Below are 19,456 nucleotides of genomic sequence, written 5' to 3' on the forward strand. Positions count from 1 at the left end.
TATGTGTACGTACGTGCTCTGTATACATATATGTGTACGTACGTACTCTGTATACATATATGTGTATGTATATGCTCTGTATACATATATGTGTACGTACGTGCTCTGTATACATATATGTGTACGTACGTGCTCTGTATACATATATGTGTACGTACGTACTCTGTATACATATGTGTACGTACGTGCTCTGTATACATATATGTGTACGTACGTGCTCTGTATACATATATGTGTATGTATATGCTCTGTATACATATATGTGTACGTACGTACTCTGTATACATATATGTGTACGTACGTACTCTGTATACATATATGTGTACGTACGTGCTCTGTATACATATATGTGTACGTACGTGCTCTATATACATATATGTGTACGTACGTGCTCTGTATACATATATGTGTACGTACGTGCTCTGTATACATATATGTGTACGTACGTGCTCTGTATACATATATGTGTACGTACGTGCTCTGTATACATATATGTGTACGTATATGCTCTGTATACATATATGTGTATGTATGTGCTCTGGATACATATGTGTACGTACGTACTCTGTATACATATATGTGTACGTACGTGCTCTGTATACATATATGTGTACGTACGTGCTCTGTATACATATATGTGTACGTACGTACTCTGTATACATATGTGTACGTACGTGCTCTGTATACATATATGTGTACGTACGTGCTCTGTATACATATATGTGTATGTATATGCTCTGTATACATATATGTGTATGTATGTGCTCTGGATACATATGTGTACGTACGTACTCTGTATACATATATGTGTACGTACGTGCTCTGTATACATATATGTGTACGTACGTGCTCTGTATACATATATGTGTACGTACGTACTCTGTATACATATGTGTACGTACGTGCTCTGTATACATATATGTGTACGTACGTGCTCTGTATACATATATGTGTATGTATATGCTGTGTATACATATATGTGTATGTATGTGCTCTGGATACATATATGTGTACGTACGTACTCTGTATACATACATGTATACGTACGTGCTCTGTATACATATATGTGTATGTATATGCTCTGTATACATATATGTGTATGTACGTGCTCTGGATACATATATGTGTACGTACGTACTCTGTATACATATATGTGTATGTATATGCTCTGTATACATATATGTGTATGTACGTGCTCTGGATACATATATGTGTACGTACGTACTCTGTATACATATATGTTGTGATGCAGTGACCCCTGTAACAGGTAGGGGGCGCTGCATGGTCTCCCCAGTATGCGCACGGAGGCGTATTGAGGCCGTGCGTGGCAATTGTGTGCATGGATGTGATGGTGAGACAGTGTCTGGAATTGTGGTTAATGGGAGGTATGTGTCACAGGGATGGATGCTCCCTGCGATGCAACCCGGAGTATCTTGTCTTTAGAGCGCGTGAGCACTGAAGATGTCATTTAGTGCACCTGGGTCCGGGTTGCGGGTAGCTATGAGAGATGGGAGGGTCTGGCTACCCACATACCTCACTCTGAGTGGGGGTGCTCACTGTATCTTTTTCCCTGCAGGTGTTTGAGGACCTGCAGTGATGTCATGATCATGTGACCAGTGCATGTGATGTTACCTCACCTGTGGGTGTGGTTACAGGCTACCTAAAGGAGGTGTGTTAGCACATGGTAGTGAGTGTTTGGGAGTCTGCAAGTCTGGGCAGACTTCCATGTGTCCTGGCTGGACACTGCAGAGGGCCCCTGTGTATGAGTGACCTGTGGAAGCCTGTGTTGCTTCCTGGAAAGCACATGCTAGCGTGGGAGGTCCTGGGAGTAGGACTGGATCCCTGAGCAGAGCAGTGGAACTTGGGGAAGCTACAGTCCTCGGTGGGTCTGGACTGACTGAGATATGCCGCAAAGGCAAGTTGGTGATCCCCGTTTGGCAGCTTCTCCAGAAGAGAGGACTGACAAGGAGTCAGCTGGTGGAGCAGGAGCTCCCGTAAGGTACCTTCATAGACTGTTGGTCCTTATTGTGTTCTATGAACTGTGTGGTAACCCACGGCAACTGGTCAGGAGGACCAGCGTGTTTAGTTGCCACAGACTAAGGTTCTGAGACTTAATGTGAAGGTAATGTGTTAACGAATGGACTACATGTAAGACAGTGATATGCAACTTGGCTTACGATGCGGTTTATGCTGTACAAAATAAACCGTATGGACTGTTTTGTTTGAAAAAATCGTGCCCGAGTACGTCAATCCCGTGCCAAGCGAGTAATCCCCTACCCGTTAGTAAGAGCAATCTTACAATGTGTATGTATGTATGTGCTCTGTATACATATATGTGTACGTACGTGCTCTGTATACATATATGTGTACGTATGTGCTCTGTATACATATATGTGTACGTACGTGCTCTGTATACATGTGTGTATGTGCTAAATGTATACATGCATGCGTGCTATGTGTGTGTAGCATACACTGTGTGTCACACATGTTATATGTATGTAGCGTGCACATTTATAAATCCCAGGAGCTCATTGATCGAGTGATTGGACTATTTATGCCGGAGCAGAAATCCTTGTTCTCAGCAGCACATCGCCCGGTGCAAACTGTAGACGTGCTGTTGATAAGATGATACTGTATGGGGACAGATTGATCATTCTGTGTCCATCATTGTTCCTCAGCTGGTGTAAAGAGGCCGGGAAACAAGAACGGACGACTTCAATATTGTCGATCAGGTTCGTTTAATGGGAGGACACTCGGGGACCCTTATGATATTTTGTGAGGCACAAAAAATGCCCATAGTTACCAATACCTGGTCACAACACCAGTAAACTGCAGGACGCAACAATTCCCCATGAAAACAGATAACGGTAACAAAGGTGCAACGTGCTGATGAGCATCTAGTCCCACACCGACCATCCTGAGGGGAAGGGTTAGTATTATAGATGCACATGGATAAGACTTGTATAAGGCACCAGTCACACAGATACGTGTAGTGCACCACGGCGACTCACAGCTTATTGATGACACAAATGCTTTTTGAATACAGAATTTAGGGTATTTAACAACAAGGGGTGGCAATAGTCACAAAATCGGAAGTATCGTCAGGATGGGGAGTTTGTGTAGAAATAGATGAGGACGGTGCTGGAAATGTGAAGTCAAATGTCTCTGTGTTGCAATCTCTGTGGATACAAACCATGGCTGGAAGAAGAAGTCTTCGTGGTGGTCTGGGCAGATGGAAAATAATTGAAAAGTGAAAGAAGGAAAGTCACCTGTGAGTCATCTATATATATAAGAGGCATCGTGATTACTCGCTAATCCCGCCACCTGCACAGTAGCTCCGCCCCCCACACATCACCACACATAATCCCGCCCCCCACTCCATTACTACACACAATCCACACCACACCACATCACCACACACAATCCGCACCACATCACCACACACAATCCCGCCCCCCACCACACACAAAATTACCACACAATCTGCACCACATCACCACACAATCCCGCCCCCCACCACATCACCACACACAATCCCGCCCCCACCACATTACCACACATAATCCTGCCCGCCCACCACCACACATAATCCAGCCCCCCCACCACATCACCGCACATAATCCCGCCCCCCACTATATCACCACATATAATCCTGCCCCCCCAACCACATCACTGTTGTGAATTCTGTGGTCGAGCTCCCTCCTGTGGTCACAAGTGGTACTTCGGCTGATTCTATCTATGGGCTTCCGTTGGTGGATGTGAGTGGTACTGCGGCTTCTGAGTTTCCTTCCTCAGGTGATGAGGTTAAGTCGTTAGGTGCTGCTCTATTTAACTCCACCTAGTGCTTTGATCCTGGCCTCCAGTCAATGTTCTAGTATTGGTCTTTCTTCCTCCTGGATCGTTCCTGTGGCCTGTCTCCCAGCATAAGCTAAGTTCTGCTTGTGCTACTTTTGTTTGCTATATTTTCTGTCCAGCTTGCTATATTTGTTTTTCTTGCTTGCTGGAAGCTCTGAGACGCAGAGGGAGCACCTCCGTACCGTTAGTCGGTGCGGAGGGTCTTTTTGCCCCTCTGCGTGGTTGTTTGTAGGTTTTTGTGTTGACCGCAAAGCAATCTTTCCTATCCTCGGTCTATTCAGTAAGTCGGGCCTCACTTTGCTAAAATCTATTTCATCCCTGTGTTTGTATTTTCATCTTAACTCACAGTCATTATATGTGGGGGGCTGCCTTTTCCTTTGGGGAATTTCTCTGAGGCAAGGTAGGCTTATTTTTCTATCTTCAGGTCTAGCTAGTTTCTCAGGCTGTGCCAAGTTGCATAGGGAGCGTTAGGCGCAATCCACGGCTACCTCTAGTGTGGTGTGATAGGATTAGGGATTGCGGTCAGCAGAGTTCCCACGTCTCAGAGCTCGTTTTATGTTTTTTGGTTATTGTCAGGTCACTTTGTGTGCTCTGAACTTCAAGGTCCATTGTGGTTCTGAATTACCTATTCATAACACATCACCACACATAATCCTGCCCCCCACCACATAACCACACATAGCCCCCACACATTACCACACGAGGCTCCGTCCCCACACATAATCACACAAGGCTCAGTTCCCCCACATTACCACACGAGGCTCTGTCCACACACATTACCACACGATGCTCTGTCCCCACACATTACCACACGAGGCTCCGTCCCCACACATTACCACACGAGGCTCCGTCCCCACACTTTACCACACGAGGCTCCGTCCCCACACATTACCACACGAGGCTCCGTCCCCACACATTACCACACGAGGCTCCGTCCCCATACATTACCACACGAGGCTCCGTCCCCGCACATTACCACACGAGGCTCCGCCCCCGCACATTACCACATGATGCTCCGCCCCCGCACATTACCACACGAGGCTCCGTCCCCACACATTACCACACGAGGCTCCGCCCCACACATTACCACACGAGGCTCCGTCCGCCCACATTACCACACGAGGCTTTATTGAATGTTGTCATTATTTACTTTAGTTTAATCACCAGCAGTGTTAATTAGATAGCAATGAGCATGCCGAGCGTTAGCTGCTGGGAACAGCTAGTTATCTATAACTGTACAGTAATATCTTGTACCGTTTGCAGAGCTGGTACCTTCCTATGGTCACTGTTTGGCGGTAATATCGGTCTTAGTGATTGTTATGTAGTAACAGCATTGTCCTCCATTAGCACTAGGCTCTATCTTCGTCATTATAAGTCTTTCATCCTGTATGAGAATCCCTCCCTACGTCTCTGGGTACAGGACAATAACTAATGCTAGCACCAAGTCTAACCCTAGCCCTTTCCCCAACCCTAGTCCTAACCCTAGTCTTGGCCCCAAGCTCATTGCAAGTCATGGTCCAGTTCCGGCCCCCGGTAGGACAGTCACTGCCATGGAAGGGTCTCATCTAACATTTCACATCGTACTTTACAAATTTATGATCAGGAACACGAGGGAAGGAAACTAAGTGAGCCGTTACCCGAGGGACGCTGCGCGCTCCACGTCTCCCCTCCGGTATTCATTAGGATAACAGCCGCTAATGACAATATTTTCTCCATTAGTCTCGCACTGATGAGACTCGAATTATCTCCAGTCGCTGAGCAGTAAACAACACGTTTCATCAAGATGTAAGAGGTGCGAGCGGCCCGGGGCCAAGAGGGAGAATAACGGCCTCAGGAAAGAAGCTCATCTGCTTATGGTGACGACTCCTGACCCCGGAGAGATCCTATTAATTAGCACAAAGGCTTCTACAAGAAGCGCACAATTACAGGAGCCAAGTAATGATGGTGATTAGTAGAAGATGAACGATCAAAATCAACAAAAAGTAATAAAAAAAATAATAAAATAAATGACAATGAAATGAGTGACGCTCCAAGTACATTTAGAAACAGGGACGTTGTGCTTCCTTTACATATTCGGGCTACTTTTCCATCATAGCTCTATGAAGTTTTGTTTAATGTAAGAAGAATTGTTTTATAATCACCATTTCTGGATGACAAATACAATAATGTTTAGTTTCTAGGTTTTTTTTTATAGTTTTCGCATTTCATGCTAGGCAGTCCAATAATTCTATTGTTTGCGCTTTTGCAACTGAAGGAATATCTTATATGTGTCGCTATTTTTGTTTTTACAAAATCTAAGCATAGCAAACTTTTTATACTCACATTTATAGTATTCTTTTTTAAGGATTTTGTTTATTGTTTTTCACTCATTTATTTTAGTTTTTGAGGTTTTTTTTTTTATAATTCTTTTCCCATATCCCCTTTAAGTGATACGTTTTTATTCTTAATGCATTTTTTATTATTATTGTTATTTTATTATTATTATTATTTCTACCATTACTAGTGTTATTATACTTTTTTATGTTGGCACATTATACTTTGTGTCACAATGTCATATTACCCATAGAATAATGAAAGCCCATCACATGGGCTTTAGAATTTGGCAGTCTCCATCGCCCAATTACCCCCAACCAAGGAATATAGAATGAAATCCAAGGGTCCCAAAGGATAGGCCTGAAATGGGAACTATGCTATGGGCTCTTGGCTGCCTTTAAACAACTCATTGGATTTCCAGGATCACAGGGGCTGAATGTGTTCTCCGAGGTCTCTCACCCAATCTAACCACTCAAGTGCCTCCACATCTAAGGGGTTAAAACCTGCTCCAACCACTGCATTTACCAGGCTGAGCTGAGGCTTCTCCATACAGATCCTCCCACCTTCTGCAGGACATATACGGCAGATATCAGGAAAAGTTGGAGTTAAAAGTGACTCCCAAACTGACGGCCCGTCAGCTTTCACGGTCTGCCCCCATTGGCGGTACAGCACTGATTTCTCGTGAAAGTAGGCAGGAGACTGAATTGATTAGGCGATGGCTCCTATTCAATAACTATTCAATAACTTATGCCATTTCATAATAGTGGGAACCCCCCAAATAGAAATAAACACCCTTTTTTCCTAACATTACAGATCTGTTCTTATGTGAAATGAAGTATCTGGTCTTCATTTCTTGGAGCACAGAGATTTTCCTGAAATTGAGCTTTGAAAAAAAAGTGGCTAAATACAACAGGACTCAACAACTTTTCAACATTAGTAACTTTACTTAAATAATCCCCGACTTTGCCCACTTTAAAGATCGCAAACAGGTTTCCCCAGCCATAATGACACATCTCACCAGGTGTCTTTCCCCGCACATCATGAAGACTTTTATCTCCAGGTTCTCCTGTAAGTCAACAATGAAAATGTCCAAACCTATTTTGGTCAGCTCCATCCAATGTTCCCAAAATAATCCAAAGGCATGACCCACTATTGTCCAGTGCAAAACTGCTACATCCTCAAGAGGCCAAAGCTAAGGAATCGGTCTCTGCCATAAGGTCCTTGCCTACCACCATGCCTAGTGGACTGTCAGATAAAACCCATGATGTGCCAAATCTCGCCTCATAGCTATCTCACTTCTTCCTTCTGAGAAACTTGCCCAAGTGAAGATCAAGAATCTTCGGAGTGCCCAATTTACAAGCCAATCTCATCACTTTGGACACTACACCATTTCATTTCACACCATGATAGCCGCATCAGCGCACACCCAGCACCAATGTTCCCATTGCAGCGTTCCTTTATGACCAGTTCGTAAATGAATGTTCTAATATCCAAATGATAAACAGAAAAATACTTGATAAATGGGGCAAAGATGAAAAAAATGGGTACAGAAGAGTCACGAACCGTGGGGTTAATTATGGTTTGTGCCTACTGGTGAGTCGGTGTCCACATCTTTCCCGCATCTACAATAGATGAGTCTTTGTCCCGATACTGAACCAAGGGGCTTCATCTGTAGCACATTTTCAGAAGGCATATGGTGCTGTGACGTAGCCGTGAGTGAGGTACTCATCTTTCAGGCCTTTACATGAAGATGAGGGTCCTGGCTGGGTGTGTGAACTTGTGCTGTGAAGCCATTATGCCTGTGCAGGCCGCATGATGCCGGTGACTACGGCTGGCCAGGACCAGGTGTTGTAAGGTTCAATGATGGAGACGACCACTTTACACAAAGTCTTTTACTGAACAATTACTTAGTGCGTATTATGTACAACAAATAGTAGGATATAAGCTTCATGGTTGTTTCTTTAGCATTATGCAGAAATGAACACTTTTACTTCACATATGATGTTACGCTGCCTCTCTCCAGCCTTCTTCCAGTTCTCACTATTGACCTACAAACTATCTCAGGAGCTTCCATCTTCCTCTGTAACCCTGTGGCCCCCCACACAGCTGCTCTCAGTTCCCGGCTGACTAATGGGGACCCCACAGGGTGGGATGCGAAGGTACGATCCCTCAGTCCAGTCAGCCAGTCAATTCTTCAGGCCAGTCAGCAAGAGTCAAACTCCATCTCGTTGCAATGCGTCTCTCTTCTCCTTAGGAGTGTTTGTGTCCCAACATGGCGGCCACTTGGTATAGACAGTTTATTGCTTCAATCCCATGTAAATTATCTTCCTTTTGGCCTCCTTCACTGGTCTCTCATTACCTCTCTGCTCTAAGACTCCACACTGTCCCGCTCTAGGCCTTTGTCCGTGTCCTTTCTTTCCATTGTTATTGAATCTCCTGCCTGTAATCGGGGTTCTCACTGTGTCTTTATTCTCCTTGGAATCTTACTGTCACTCAGGTCTCCCTCTTGCCACACGATCACCCATTACATGCGGATCTGCCAACCATCAGGCCTGAGGTCTGCTACATCTCCAAGCTGGGCCCTGTCTGAGATTCTATCAAGAAGTTCCCCACTGCCTTCCCACATAGCCCCTCCATCCTGGGCTAGTTACAACCATTAACTCTGTCTCTACCTGTTGCTGGACAGAGCAAGATTCTATTACTAAGGATGCAGATCATTAAACCTACAAACATCATAATGTATTACATCACATTACACAGCACAACATCACACTTGTTACTCAAGGGGGAACATGGCAGTATGTCCATCTCCTTACAGCATGAATCAACAAATCTGTGACTATGCCGCTAAAAACGTTAAAGTCAAATGAACCAGCAGCAAGCAGGATTACCTCCTCTTGGAGCAGCACATGGGCACATTGTATGGCCAACGGGTGGCCAATGCGCTAAATGAGTAATGCAGCTACTTTGTCATCTTGTTCGCAGCCACCAGTTCCTATGCAGAGCGCAGCTCTTAAGAAGAGACTGTCGTCGGCTGCTGCGCTCTGCATAGACAAAAATCTAAATAGCAGAGGCTGGGCAAGTCAGTATTGAATCACGTACACTGCTGTGCTGCATTGAGCTCTTCCACTTTTCTGTTTCTTCTCTCACTTGTAATTTTGAGAAAGGATAGACAGAAGTCTGTTGGGTGAGACCGCCCAAATTTAAAATGGTGTCCCCAATGATACATTTTTCATTTTATTACATTTTTTCCAACCCTTTCTATGGTTAGAATGACGGTTAGAGCTAGAATTAAGACCAAATTAGGGATAGGGTTAGAGCTAGGATTAGCACTAGAGCTATTGTTAGGGCTAGGGTTAGAGCTAGGGTTACGACTAGAGCTATTGTTAGGGCTAGGGTTACGACTAGAGCTATTGTTAGGGCTAGGGTTAGGACTAGAGCTATTGTTAGGGCTAGAGTTAGAGCTAGGGTTAGGACTAGAGCTATTGTTAGGGCGAGGGTTAGAGCTAGAATTAGGACTAGAGCTATTGTTAGGGCTAGGGTTAGAGCTAGGGTTAGGACTAGAGCTATTGTTAGGGCTAGGGTTAGACCTAGGATTAGGACTAGAGCTATTGTTAGGTAAATAAGGCAGCACACTGCAGCGCTAGAACATGCAAACTTGAAATATGAAATTTGAACCGCATTACTGCACTAGAAATATGAAAAATTAGAGCGTTTAGCGCATAAAAATGGCCAATTTTATGTGTACCTGGTAGCCCCTTTACGGCATCTCTCTTATACCAGGTCCTACACTTGCCTTACCTCGCTGAGAATAAACGTCTCCATCTGAATGGGTACATGTGAAACCTCTTCCTAGACTAAAATTCTCTCTCTCTGTGGAGGGGTATTGGACAGCAGGTACACATAAAATTGGCCATTTTTATGCGCTAAACGCTCTCATTTTTCATATTTCTAGTGCAGTAATGCAGTTCAAATTTCATATTTCAAGTTTGCATGTTCTAGCGCTGCAGTGTGCTGCCTTATTTACTTAACTATATACGAGTTGGCGACTCTAGGTTCAGCACCTGTTCACACTTAGTCTATGTTTGGATGTGCCGGTCAGGTTTTTGAAATGTAGAGCTATTGTTAGGGCTAGGGTTAGGACTAGAGCTATTGTTAGGGCTAGGGTTAGGACTAGAGCTATTGTTAGGGCTAGGGTTAGGACTAGAGCTATTGTTATGGCTAGGGTTAGAGCTAAGGTTAGGACTAGAGCTATTGTTAGGGCAAGGGTTAGAGCTAGGGTCAGGACTAGAGCTATTGTTAGGGCTAGGGTTAGAGCTAAGGTTAGGACTAGAGCTATTGTTAGGGTTAGGGTTAGAGCTAAGGTTAGGACTAGAGCTATTATTAGGGCTAGGGTTAGGACTAGAGCTATTGTTAGGGCTAGGGTTAGGACTAGAGCTATTGTTAGGGCTAGGGTTAGAGCTAGGGTTAGGACTAGAGCTATTGTTAGGGCTAGGGTTAGAGCTAGGGTTAGGACTAGAGCTATTGTTAGGGCTAGGGTTAGAGCTAGGGTTAGGACTAGAGCTATTGTTAGGGCTAGGGTTAGAGCTAGGGTTAGGACTAGAGCTATTGTTAGGGCTAGGGTCAGTGGCGTAACTAGAAAGTTATGGGCCCCGATGCAAACTTTCAAATGGGGCCCCCCCAACCATGCAAAAATATTTTCCACCCAAATTCAGATTTTCCCTATTCATTTCGCACACTATAGCTTTTCTGCAAAGTTGTATAGTGACCTCAGTGGCGTAACTATCCGGTGCCCCATCCTGGTATATATCTGTCCCCCATACTGCCATTGTTATGTAATTTATAAAAGAAAATAAACCATTATACTCATCAGGGGCTTACATAGAAGTCATGGGGATCCATATATGAAGTATAATGCACCCCCATAGTACTCCTTATAATATAATGCACCCCCCTAGTCCTCTATATAATATACTGCAAAGTTCATAGTCATCCATATAGTATAATACACTCTCCATTGTCATTCGTATAGTATAATACACTCTCCATAGTCCTCCGTATAATACAATAGTATAATACACTCCCTATAGTCCTCCATATAGTATTATACACTCCTCGTAGTCCTCCATATATTAAAATACACTCCTCATAGTGCTCCATATAGTGTAATACACTGCTCAGTCCTCCATATAGTAAACTACACTCCTCAGTCCTCCATATAGTATACTACACTGCTCATAGTGCCCCATATGGTATAATGCACCCCTCATAGTCCTCCATATAGTATAATACACTCCTCAGTCCTCCATATAGTATTATACACTCCTCATAGTCCTCCATATATTAAAATACACTGCTCAGTCCTCCATATAGTATAATACGCTCCTCATAGTGCTCCATATAGTATAATGCACCGCCATCGTCATCCAAGTCGTACAATTCATTTCTCATAGTATAATGCACCCCATAGTATTTAACATAGTATAATGTATTCCCCGTAGTCCTCGATACAGTATAACGCAGCCCATATATAGTATAATGCAGCCGCCCCACAGAGTTTAATGCAACCACCCCACAAAAGTATAATGCAGCCCCACCATACAATATAATGTAACCCCATAGAATATAATGCAGCCCCCCTCATAGTATAATGCAGCCACTCCATACAGGTGCAGTGAGAAAGACACGGGCAAATGGTGACTATGGGGCAGGGGAGAAGGACACAAGGGGGCTAAGGGAGATGGGCACAATGGTGACACGGGGGCTAGGGAGCAAGGAAGACAGGCACAAGGGGACACATGCGGGCTAGGAGGCAGGGGAGAAGGGCACAAGGGGACTAGTGGGCAAGGGAGACTGACAAAAGGGGACACACAGGGACAAGGGACTCATGTGCAAGGGGACAAAGGAGACAGGCACAAGGGGACAAACAGGGACTAGTGGGCAAGGGAGACTGACACAAGGCTACACACGGGAACAAGGGACACAAGAACAAGGGGACTTATGGGGACCAGGAAGAAGAGAAGGACACAAGGGGACACACGGGGACTAGGGGGCAAGGGAGACAGGCACAAGAGGACACAAGGGGACTCTTAGGGCAGAGTAGATAGGGACGCAAGTAGACGGAGTTGCAAAGGGACAGGGGGAGACTTGGGACCAGGGAAGAAGGGGGCACAGGGATTACGAGGACAGGGTAGATGGGGAACACACGGTGAGAAAGGGGACAGGGGAGACTTGAGAGAAGGGCAGACGGGTCACATGGGGACAAGGGGCTGGGAATGCATGGAGGGAGCAGGAGAACTCAGGGCATGGGAGATGGGGAGCATTGGGGGACCAGGGGAGGAGTGACAAGGAGCATACGGGGCCTGGAGGAGCACAATGACCTGAACCTGGGGAGCTACGAGGACATGGGGCACGGGAGAGCAGGGAGGAAACGGGGCTGGTGTCACAGGAGGCCGGAGATGCTGGGGCCGAAGACGGCGACACCCGGGCAGCAGACACACCTCACTGCCGCTGGTTCTGTACACCTCCATATTCATCCCTGGATCCTCCACATGGCTGAGTGGCTGCCGCATGCCCCTCCTAGGTGGATCGGTCCACGTGCCCCCCGCCAGATCTGGAGCCGAATGTTCCTCGGACCCAGCAGCCACCACAGGCTCTGCCAATATGGTGGCCGCCATCACCTGTGCAGATGCTGCACTGCCTGGGTCCTGCAGAGAGCGGGTGCGCGATGAAGTGATGTCATCACGCACCCGCAGTGTCAGAGGGGAATGCTTTGAACTGTATTGGCGTCTACAGATCACACACACACACACTACAGATCACACACACACACACTACAGATCACACACACACACACTACAGATCACACACACATACTACAGATCACACACACACATACTACAGATCACACACACACACACTACAGATCACACACATACTACAGATCACACACACGCACACACTACAGATCACACACACGCACACACTACAGATCACACACTACAGATCACACACACGCACGTACACTACAGATCACACACACTACAGATCACACACACATGCACACACTACAGATCACACACACACACACACACTACAGATCACACACACACACTACAGATCACACACACATACTACAGATCACACACACACGCGCACACTACAGATCACACACACACGCACACACTACAGATCACACACATACTACAGATCACACAAACGCACACACTACAGATCACACACACACGCACACACTACAGATCACACACACATACTACAGATCACACACACGCACACACTACAGATCACACACACACGCACACACATACTACAGATCACACACACACACTACAGATCACACACACTACAGATCACACACATGCACGTACACACTACAAATCACACACACTACAGATCACACACACATGCACACACTACAGATCTCACACACACACACACACACACACTACAGATCACACACACGCACACTACAGATCACACACACACATACTACAGATCACACACACACGCGCACACTACAGATCACACACACATACTACAGATCACACACACACACTACAGATCACACACACGCACACACTACAGATCACACACACACGCACACACTACAGATCACACACACACATACTACAGATCACACACACGCACACACTACAGATCACACACGCCCACATACACACTTCAGATCACACACACTACAGATCACACACATGCACGTACACACTACAAATCACACACACACACACTACAGATCACACACACATGCACACACTACAGATCACACACACACACTACAGATCACGCACACTACAGATCACACACACACATACTACAGATCACACACACATGCGCACACTACAGATCACACACACACGCACACACTACAGATCACACACACACGTACACACTACAGATCACACACACTACAGATCACACACACACTCACACGCACACACTACAGATCACACACACATACTACAGATCACACACACACACTACAGATCACACACACGTACACACTACAGATCACACACATGCACACACTACAGATCACACACATGCACACACTACAGATCACACACATGCACACACTACAGATCACACACACGTACACACTACAGATCACACACACAAAGGGGAGGCTGATATAAATGTGCAGCTCCTCAGCATCTCCTGCTCACAGAAGCTCTGCCTGTCACGCACTTCCCCCCTGCCTTCTGTCCCCGGCTGCAGAGGTCAGGAGAAGCTCTGTCTCACCGTGCTGACCGGAGCTGCTTCCGAATCCTTTCTCTCACATGCCCTGGCTGACCGCTCCCCCTAGATACGCCTCGGACTGTTGCTGTGAGGGAGAAATCTCCTGCACTGCAACATGATGTCGGGTGCTTCGGACCTCTTCCGGGCCCCTGACCAGATGGGCCCGGTCGCAATGGCGACCTCTGCGACCGTGGTAATTACGCCCCTGGCTAGGGTTAGAGCTAGGATTAGGACTAGAGCTATTGTAAGGGCTAGGGTTAGGACTAGAGCTATTGTTAGGGCTAGGGTTAGAGCTAGGGTCAGGACTAGAGCTATTGTTAGGGCTAGGGTTAGAGCTAAGGTTAGGACTAGAGCTATTGTTAGGGCTAGGGTTAGGACTAGAGCTATTGTTAGGGTTAGGACTAGAGCTATTGTTAGGGCTAGGGTTAGAGCTAGTTAGGACTAGAGCTATTGTTAGGGCTAGGGTTAGAGCTAGGGTTAGGACTAGAGCTATTGTTAGGGCTAGGGTTAGAGCTAGGGTCAGGACTAGAGCTATTGTTAGGGCTAGGATTAGGACTAGAGCTATTGTTAGGGATAGGGTTAGGACTAGAGCTATTGTTAGGGCTAGGGTTAGGACTAGAGCTATTGTTAGGGCTAGGGTTAGAGCTAAGGTTAGGACTAGAGCTATTGTTAGGGCTAGGGTTAGAGATAGGGTCAGGACTAGAGCTATTGTTAGGGCTAGGGTTAGAGCTAAGGTTAGGACTAGAGCTATTGTTAGGGCTAGGGTTAGAGCTAGGGTCAGGACTAGAGCTATTGTTAGAGCTAAGGTTAGGACTAGAGCTATTGTTAGGGTTAGGGTTAGGACTAGAGCTATTGTTAGGGCTAGGGTTAGGGCTAGGGTTAGAGCTAAGGTTAGGACTAGAGCTATTATTAGGGCTAGGGTTAGAGCTAGGGTTAGGACTAGAGCTATTGTTAGGGCTAGGGTTAGAGCTAGGGTTAGGACTAGAGCTATTGTTAGGGCTAGGGTTAGAGCTAGGGTTAGGACTAGAGCTATTGTTAGGGCTAGGGTTAGAGCTAGGGTTAGGACTAGAGCTATTGTTAGGGCTAGGGTTAGAGCTAGGGTTAGGACTAGAGCTATTGTAAGGGCTAGGGTTAGAGCTAGGGTTAGGACTAGAGCTATTGTTAGGGCTAGGGTTAGAACTATGCTAAGGATCAGTGTTAAGGCTAGGATTAAAATTAGGATTAGGATTATAGCTAGGGTTAGGACTAGGGCTAGTGTTAGGGCTAGGGTAAAAGCAATGGTAAGTACCAATTTAAGGGCTAGGGCTACAGGTAAGACTATGGCTAGGTTTAGGACTAGTGTTAGCGCTAGGGCTAGAGCTAGGGTTAAGACTTTTGGTAGGGTCACGGTTAGAGCTAGGGTTTGGAATAGGACTAAGGATAAATCTAGTGTTAGCACTACGACTATTGTTAGGGCTAGATGGTTAGTCATAGCTAGGATTAGGATAATTGCTAGGGTTAGGAATAGTTTTAGGGCTAGGCGCGAGGCTAAATTTTACTGTTAGAGCTAGGGAAAGGTCTATGAACAGGTTTAATTAGAGAACAGGTTTACAATTAGAGAAATACAAAGTTACATAAAAGCACACAAAAATATAATGGAAATGAAAAAGGAAACACATATTATAACAATGTGTAACTTATAATTTTTAAAATTTTATAGCGTATCTCAGCAAAAAGGCACAGGGCCAAAGGGCAAAACATAATTATCACATCCGTATTTTTTTTAATATCAAGAAATTAAAAACCAGGCACAAACCTGCAGTAAAAAAAAAAACTACCAACACTGAGAGCACTGGCAATAATGCAAATAACCAAATGCGAGAAAAAAGGGTAATAGAAACTAAATAAAAGGCCACTAAGTAGCACAAGTGCTTGTTTTGTTGGGGGACCCAGACATGATTTATCTGGCTGCTGAGTGTAGAGATCAAGCCACGGCACTCACCATCGATTGCAATCATTTTTCTCTGTTGGAAGGACAGTGCAATTAAAATAGCAGCACCCCGACTATGGCCATTTCGTCTCGTGCCTTGAGAAAGCGTCAGAGGAAGGTGCTACTTGTCCTCTCCATTTTATGCCTGTATCACACGGTCTATGCAATAATGAAAATGGATTTTAATATAAGGTGAGTGCCGTGACTTTATCTCCACACGTGGCTTACTATGGAGTTATTCTTTCAGCACTGACCACTGCCAAGGTATGAAGGTCCACCAGACCATAGTAAGTAGTCTAGACCATTTGCTCCTCTTTGTGGATTTATCTGGGCACTATAAAAGACTATTTATGTCAACAATTTGTATCTGGGAGACACATGGATTTTAGGATACAGAAAAAAATCAGCAAGAAGACAGGGATCTGTTAGGAAGGTGAATGCTTTGCTAGGAAGACACTTTTTGGTGGATTAAGGGTTGTTATTTTCCATGTCTCTTTATTTGGGTATCTCGTATTGGTATGTACAACCAGGTGATGTTAAGAGCTGGGGCAGACACAGGCAGAAAAGGGCCCCTCTGAAAGAACACAGTGTACGGCCCCTTTCCAGCCCAATAGTTCATCATAATGCACAATTCCACCTTCTTTGGAGGTAGAAATGGGCCATTGTGTAGCTGAACAAGTTGCACTAATGATATCTCCATCCCTGGTTGAGAGACATCTGAATATACTGGTGCTGTTCTTTAATGACGTCTTGCCTTATACTCCATTCACATCCAAAGCTGCTTTCAAAATTCAGCCTGTACGATCCCGGCTTGTTCCAGTGAAGGCGACAATGTTGTTGGCTGGGGGTTTAAAAAATCAAAAAGTGGCACTCACCATCCATAAAAAATGACTATTTTGTGAAATCATTAAATTGATTGGGCTCTGTAGAAGCGTTGTCACACGCAAATCGACAGTCATCCACAAAGTATCCTGATTTCTCCACCGGCATGGTTTATTGATGTCACAAGAAAGTAATTTTTTTATGGATGGTGAGTGCCACATTTTCCATTGTTTAAAGCATTTATTATAATCATCTACAATTGAGTTGAGCACCTCGATATCCACTTCAGGCATTTGGTGTGTCCGATGTGTAGCACTGTGGGTGTTCTGTTAATGTTGAGGAGAGCCATAAGATCAAATACTTAATTAACCTCAAGACATAAGAGGTTGAGAGAAGCAACCCATAACATGTATTGTTTAACCTTACATAAGCTTTTTCAGATGAAAGTAAGACACTGAAGATAGCTGCCATTTCCTGTATTTCCTGTATCAGCAGACCATGTGCTGATATCCAAGATAACGCCCACCCTGATGACCTCATGGACCAACCCACAGTGACGCCCACCTTGATGATCTCATGGACCAACCCACCCCGATGACCTCATGGATCCTCCCATGGACTTGCTCATTGCCCAACCCACTAACCAATGGAATGCATCCGATCACTCCCATTTTAAAGCTAACCGAGCCCCCCTTACAGGGGATATTGTTGTGAATTCTGTTGTCAAGCTCCCTCCTGTGGTCATGAATGGTACTTCGGCTGGTTCTGTCCATGGGCTTCCTCTGGTGGCTGTGAGTGGGGCTGCGGCTTCTGAGTTTCCTTCCACAGGTGACGAGGTTAATTCGTTAGCTGGCTGCTCTATTTAACTCCACTTAGATCATTGCTCCATGCCACCTGTCAATGTTCCAGTATTGGTCTAGTTCACTCCTGGATCGTTTTGGTGACCTGTCTGCCCCAGCAGAAGCTAAGTTCCTGCTTGTTTTTCTCTTGTTTGCTATTTTTCTGTCCAGCTTGCTATTTTGATTTTTATCTTGCTTGCTGGAAGCTCTGGGATGCAGAGGGGCGCCTCCGCACCGTGGGTCGGTGCGGAGGGTCTTTTTGCGCCCTCTGCGTGGTTTTTTGTAGTTTTTGTGCTGACCGCAAAGTTACCTTTCCTATCCTCTGTCTGTTCAGTAAGTCGGGCCTCTCTTTGCTAAAATCTATTTCATCTCTGTGTTTGTGATTTTCATCTTAACTCACAGTCATTATATGTGGGGGGCTGCCTTTTCCTTTGGGGAATTTCTCTGAGGCAAGGTAGGCTTTATTTTTCTATCTTTAGGGCTAGCTAGTTCCTTAGGCTGTGACGAGTTGCATAGGGAGCGTTAGGAGCAATCCACGGCTATTTCTAGTGTGTGTGATAGGATTAGGGATTGCGGTCAGCAGAGTTCCCACGTCCCAGAGCTTGTCCTGTATTATTAATAACTATCAGGTCTTTCCGTGTGCTCTTAACCACCAGGTCCATTATTGTCCTAACCACCAGGTCATAACAGGATATATAACCTTGTGTCCTGACTGAATAAAGCCCCTTGGAGCTGAGCCATAGATTGATCTAGGAAAATTTACATCTGACTGTGTGTCATATGTTATTTCTTTAGTGTACACCTGATCAATATCCATTAGGCCAGGAGTAGGCAACTGAAGTGAACATTTTATTAATTGTTCAACCCAACATATTTGGCCGCCCAACCTAGGGCCAGCAGAGGAAGAGCCCTGAACCCGGAGGACCGGCGAGTGGAACAGCAGGATGCGCTGACTACCCCGAACCTGGAGACTTATCACCTCCTTGTCAGAACACGGTAAGTCTGCTGATTTTTATAATCTGTAGTCTTTACCTGTGTCCTTCGGGGTATCCTGTGCAGATTGCCTGACCGTGTCCGGTTTTCGCGGTATCTGTAAGACGGCAGAAGGGTCTCTCCGCTGCTGGTCAATTAATTGCAAGAACCGTCACATGTTTTACTTGCCTACTGCCTGTTACGTGTTGTGAAGAGGGGATATGACTGGTAGTTAAGAGAGCAAGCGGATTTTTCAGAGTTTTAAAAAGAAAAAAAAAAAAAGCAAATTTTTCAGTGTTGAAAAACAAAACAAAAAAAACCATTTTGTCTGTGGTGCAGTCCATGGTTGTCGCCTGTGATACGATTTTCAGTTCTGTATAGGGGAGACTAGGACCTTGAGTGAATTGACTCG

General features: G+C 45.3%; 1 protein-coding gene across 1 annotated transcript in view; it reads left to right on the forward strand.

The window, feature by feature from the left end:
• Positions 1–1,977: 1,977 nt before the first annotated feature.
• Positions 1,978–19,456, forward strand: part of LOC138671348 (piwi-like protein 1) — a 136,449-nt gene continuing 118,970 nt past the window's right edge. The window contains exon 1 of the mRNA XM_069759451.1: positions 1,978–1,999. The gene's annotated coding sequence lies outside the window, so the exon portion shown is untranslated. The remainder of the gene's footprint in view (positions 2,000–19,456) is intronic.

The sequence above is a fragment of the Ranitomeya imitator genome, chromosome 3 (genome assembly GCF_032444005.1).
Source record: "Ranitomeya imitator isolate aRanImi1 chromosome 3, aRanImi1.pri, whole genome shotgun sequence".
Taxonomy (NCBI): Eukaryota; Metazoa; Chordata; class Amphibia; order Anura; family Dendrobatidae; genus Ranitomeya; species Ranitomeya imitator.